This window comes from Nicotiana sylvestris, chromosome 12 (genome assembly GCF_000393655.2).
Source record: "Nicotiana sylvestris chromosome 12, ASM39365v2, whole genome shotgun sequence".
Lineage (NCBI taxonomy): Eukaryota > Viridiplantae > Streptophyta > Magnoliopsida > Solanales > Solanaceae > Nicotiana > Nicotiana sylvestris.
Genome location: NC_091068.1, coordinates 26,045,940 through 26,051,939, shown reverse-complemented (window position 1 = coordinate 26,051,939; position 6,000 = coordinate 26,045,940).

Genomic DNA, 6,000 nt, shown 5'->3' with positions numbered 1-6,000 from the left:
TACAGGCATATGAGTTCCTGGTCATGTCATTTGGGTTGACCAATGCCCCAACAGCTTTTATGGATTTGATGAACCGAGTGTTCAAGCTTTATTTGGACTCGTTCGTGATAGTCTTCATTGATGATATTTTGATATATGCTCGCAGCCGGAAGGAGCACGAACAATATCTTAGAGTGGTTCTTCAAACCTTGAGGGATAGTCAGTTATATGCTAAGTTCTCGAAGTGTGAGTTCTGGTTGAGTTCAGTTGCATTTCTAGGTCATGTTGTATCAACAGAGGGTATTCAGGTTGATCCAAAGAAGAATGAGGTAGTCAAGAACTGGCCTAGACCAGCATCAACTACAGAGATTTGGAGTTTCTTGGGATTGACAGGCTACTACCGTCGGTTCGTGGAGGGGTTCTCATCTATCGCAACCCCGATGACCAGGTTGACCCAGAAGGGTGCCCAATTCAGATGGTCAGACGAGTGTGAGGCGAGCTTTCAGAAGCTCAAGACAGCTCTGATTACAACACCAGTGTTGGTTTTGTCCACAGGTTCAGGGCCTTATACAGTTTATTGTGATGCATCTCGTATTGGGCTTGGTGCGGTATTGATGCAGGATGTCAAGGTCATTGCCTATGCTTTGCGGCAGTTGAAGATTCATGAGAAGAACTATCTAATTCATGACTTGGAGTTGGTAGCCATTGTTCACACATTGAAGATTTGGAGGCATTATCTGTATGGCGTGGCATGTGAGGTGTTCACGGATCACAAAAGTCTTCAGTATTTGTTCAAGCAAAAGGAGTTGAATTTGAGACAGAGGAGGTGGTTGGAGTTGTTGAAAGATTATGATATCACTATCTTGTATCATCCAGGAAAGGCCAATATGGTGGCCGATACGTTGAGTAGGAAGTCAGCCAGTATGGGTAGTCTTGCTTATATTCCGGTCGGTGAGAGAAAGCTTGCTTTGGACGTTCAGGCTTTGGCCAATCAGTTTGTGAGGTTGGATATTTCTGAGCCTAGTTGTGTATTGGCCTACACGGTCGCTCGTTCTTCTTTATTGGAGCGTATCAGTGATCGACAATATGATTATCCCCATTTGTGTGTCCTTAGAGACATGGTGCAGTGCGGAGGTGCCAAGCAGGTTACCTTAGATGATGATAGAGTTTTGAGATTGCATGGTCGAGTTTGTGTGCCTAATGTGGATGGGCTCTGAGAGTTGATTTTAGAGGAGGCCCATAGCTCCCGGTACTCTATTCATTCGGGCGCCGTGAAGATGTATCAGGATTTGCGGCAGCATTATTGGTGGCGGAGAATGAAGAAGGATATTGTTGCATATGTAGCTCGGTGTTTGAATTGTCAACAGGTTACGTACGAGCATCAGAGGCTTGGTGTTTATTTCTGAGGATTGAGCTTCCTGAGTGGAAGTGGGAGCGGATCACTATGAATTTCATTATTGGACTCCCGCAGACTCAGAGGAAGTTCGATGCAGTATGAGTCATTGTTGATAGGTTGACCAAGTCAGCGCATTTCATTCCTATGGCGGTCTCCTATTCATCCGAGAGGTTAGCTGAGATCTACATCTGGGAGATTGTTCGTCTTCATGGTATGCCTGTATCTATCATTTCGAACCGAGGTACGTAGTTTACCTCGCGTTTTTGGAGAGCAGTTCAGCGAGGGTTGGGCACCCAGGTTAAGTTGAGTACAACATTTCATCCTCAGACGGATGGGCAGTCCGAGCGGACTATTCAGATTTTGGAGGATATGCTTCGAGCTTGTGTCATAGACTTTGGAGGCTTGTGGGATCAGTTTTTGCCTTTAGCAGAGTTTGCAGACAACAACAGCTACTAGTCGAGTATCCAGATGGCTCCTTATGAGGCGTTATATGGTAGACGGTGTCGGTTTCCGGTTGGATGGTTTGAGCCGAGAAAGGATCGGTTGTTGGGTATGGATCTGGTTTGGGAGGCCTTGGATAAGGTCAGGATTATTCAGGATAGGCTTCGTACAGCTCAGTCCAGGCAAAAGAGTTATGTAGACTGCAAGGTTCGAGATGTGGCTTTTATGGTCGGTGAGCGGGTATTGCTCCGAGTGTCGCCTATGAAGGGTGTGATGAGATTTGGGAAGAAGAGCAAGCTTAGCCCTAGATTCATTGGCCCGTTTGAGATTCTTGATCGAGTGGGAGAGGTGGCTTATAGACTTGCATTGCCGTGGAGCTTATCAGCCGTGCATCCAGTGTTTCATGTGTCCATGCTTCAAAAATATCACAGCGATCCATCCCATGTGTTAGATTTCAGCACTGTCCAGTTGGACAAGGACTTGTCTTAAGAGGAGGAGCCGGTGGCTATTCTAGACCGGCAGGTTCGCAGTTTAGGTCGAAGAGTTTTCCTTATGTTCGTGTTCAGTGGAGAGGTCAGCTTCCTAAGGCATTGACCTGGGAGTCTGAGTCCGATATGCGGAGCTGTTATCCCCATCTTTTCCCTGACTTAGATACTTCCTTCTTCTGTCCGTGCGAGGACAAACAATTGCTCTAGAGGTGGAGAATGTGACGACCCAAAGGGCCATCACTTGCTTTTAAACTAAATTCTGTGTTTTTGAGGCCTTGAAAACCTCATTTAGAGTCACCTCAATTTGCGTGCGCAGTCCGGGCGCGTAGCCGGAAAGCTTAAATGTGAAATCTGTGAAAAATAATAAGTTTTGACTATAAAATGAATACATTTGACTTCGATCAACGTTTTGGGTAAACGTATCCAGACCCGTTATTTGACGGTCCCGGAGGGTCCGTAGGAAAATATGGGACTTGGGCTTATGCCCGAGATCGAATTCCGAGGTCCCAAGCCCGAGAAATGAATTTTTAAAAGAAATTGTTTTCTGGAATTTGTTTAAAGAAATTTGAAATGAAATTTGATTAGAACATGATGGTATCCGGACCGTATTTTGGTTCCGGTGCCCGGTACATGTCTTATATATGATTTAAGACATTTCTGTGGAATTTGGTGAAAAACGGATGTCATATGACGTGATTCGGACTTAAATTGCAAAAATTATTTTTAAAGAAGTTTTGGAGAAAATGTCATTGATCTCAAGACTTAATTTGATGTTCATGATGTTATTTTGATGATTTGATTACACGAGTAGGTCCATATGTTATTTTTGAGTTAGTATGCACACTTGGTTTGGAGTTTCGAGAGCTCGGATGAGTTTCGGGTAGGTTCGGGATGTTTTAGACTTAAAACAAGAAGTTACAGGTCTCTGAACCCGTCAGTGCGGTCCGCACAAAAACGTGTGCGACCGCGGAAGGGGGCCAGTGCGGTCCGCGGTCGATTTTGTGTGGTGCGCAGTGGAGGCCTGTGCGGTCCGCGGTTGGTTTCGTGCGGTCCGCGGTGGAGGTCTGTACGGCCGCAGTCCATTTCGTGCTGTCTGCACAGGGCATTGGACCGCAGTACCTCAGGAAAGACCTGTGCGACCGCAGTCCATTTTGTGTGGTCCGCATAGGGGGTCTGAGAGGGGTATAAATAGACGAGATTTTCAGTTGTTTTGCACTTTTCAAAAATCCCAAAAACATAAGAGGCGATTTTTCAAACAAACTTTCTTCTCCAAATCAATTGTAAGTCGTTTTTAACTAGTTTTCTTCAATCATTAACATCTTTTAACATGATTTCAACTTCAAATCAATTATTTTCATGGGGAAATTTGGGTGTTTTGGGTAGAGCCTAGGTTTTTCAAAAATTGGGGATTTGGACCTCGATTTGAGGTCCGATTTCAAAACAAATTACATATTTGAGCTTGTGGGGGGATGGGTAATTGGGTTTTGGTTCGAACCTCGGGTTTTGACCACGTGGGTTGGGGGCGATTTTGACTTTTTAGGTAAAACTTTGGAAAACTCATTTTCATGCATTCAAAATTGATTCATTTAGCGTTTATTGATGTAATTAAGTAAATTATGACTAGATACGAGCGAATTGGCAGTGGAATAAAGGGGTAAAGCTATAATTAAACCTTGAGTTGTGTTTGTGGCATCGAGGTAAGTGTTTGGTCTAACCTTAGCTTGAGGGATTAGGAGTTGTGTCCTATTTGCTATTTGCTTCTTGTCGAGTACGACGTATAGACATGGTGACGAGTATCTATACGTTGGTGTCAAGCATGACCGTGAGTCTTATATTGTAATTTTCATGATTTCGTTGTATTATTCATGCCTTGGTGAAGATTTCTAATTGTTGTATAAAGTTTGTGGAAGGAATTGTGACCTATGAACATTGAGGAGCGTTGGCTCAAGTTGTATAGCAAAATTGTGAAAGTATAAGTGACAATTGAACTTTTAGAGCATTGGCTCGAGTTGTGAAAGTATAAGTGATAATCGAATCTCTTGAGCATTGGCTCGAGTTGTGAAGTGAATTGTGAAGTAAAATCGAGAAAGAGAAGAGATCATTATTTTGTCACCCTTGCCAGGGTATTGTTGATTTATTTGTTGTTCCCTTGCCGGGATTTAATTGTTTAATTGTTGTTCCCTTGCCGGGATTTAATTGTTTAACTGTTGTTCCCTTGTCGGGATCTCTATTACTATTTTGTTTATTCCCTTGCCCCTTTGCTTGTGATTGTTGTTTGGCTGAGGAAGAGTGTTAAAGCACGAAGGGTGATGCCGTGAATTGTTTGTTATTGTGAGGAAAGAGTATAAAGGACGAAGGGTGATGTCGTGCTACACGACGTACCATTCCGTGCCGAATCTATTGATTATATGGTGAAGAAAGAGAGTAAAAACACGAAGGGTGATGTCGTGCACATTTTGATTAAATGATTGTTTTGGTGAGGATGAGAGTAAAAACACGAAGGGTGATGCCGTGCACATTTTTATTATATAACTTCTTTGGTGACGCTGAGAGTAAAAGCACGAAGGGTGATGCCGTGCAATTGTTGATTTCTGCTTCCTTGTTGATATTCTAGTTATGCTGTTTCTTTCCTTACTTGATGCCTTGCTATTCAGAACTATTATCTCCCCCACAGCATGTTTGCACCTCCCACATTGACTGGTTATTTCTGTATTTCTTTTCCGCTATATATATATATATATATATATATATATATATATATATATATATATATATATATATATGAACTGCACAGGTTTATTTGGTGGTCGGGTCCTAGCCTCGTCACTACTTCGCCAAGGTTAGGCTAGACACTTACCAGCACATGGGGTCAGTTGTGCTGATAATACACTCTGCTCTGTGTGCAAATCCAGGAGCAGCTTTCGGAAAGTAGTTGGAGTGCTTCCTTCAGTCCATCCGGAGACCCAAGGTAGACTGCAGGCGTCGCAGGCCCTAGCGTCTCCCTCTATCTCTACTTCCTGTTTCATTTTCTTTTATTTCGAAACAACGTACTTTTATTTCTTCAGACCTTGTATGTAGAAATCTTAGATAGTATGTGACACTTTGACACCAGGTTTTGGGTATTTGAGGTTTTAAAAGTTGTAATAGACGTAGACTTAAGATATTTAATTGTTGACTTCCGCTATTATTTAAAGTTCCGTTGTTATCATGTTATCGCCTTGTGTTTGTTAAAAAGAAGCAATATGGAAGCGTAGCAAGTGGTTAAGGTTTGGCTTGCCTAGATCCCATTAGTAGGTACCATCACGACCCCCGAGGTTGGGAAATCTGGGTCGTGACAAGGATGATTCGTGATTTTAGCGTTGTTTGATGTGATTTGAGGGCTCAACTAAGTTTGTATGGTATTTTAGGACTGGTAGATATGTTTGGTTGAGGTATCGGGGGATCGGGTGAGTTTCAGATGCTTAACGGATCATTTTGGACTTGTGGAAGATAGCATATTTTTTGGTATTTTTGTTACAGACTTTACTTCATCGCGTTCGCGAGAGAGGTCTCGCGATCGTATAAGGCATCTTAGAGGCTAGCAGAAGTTGTTCTTCGCATTCGCGAAGATGGGGACGCGATTGCATAAGTTGGTTAGGTTTTGCTTCGTGAACCTGTGGGCTAGGCCGCGTTCGCGAAGAGGAAGTAAGGCAGCAG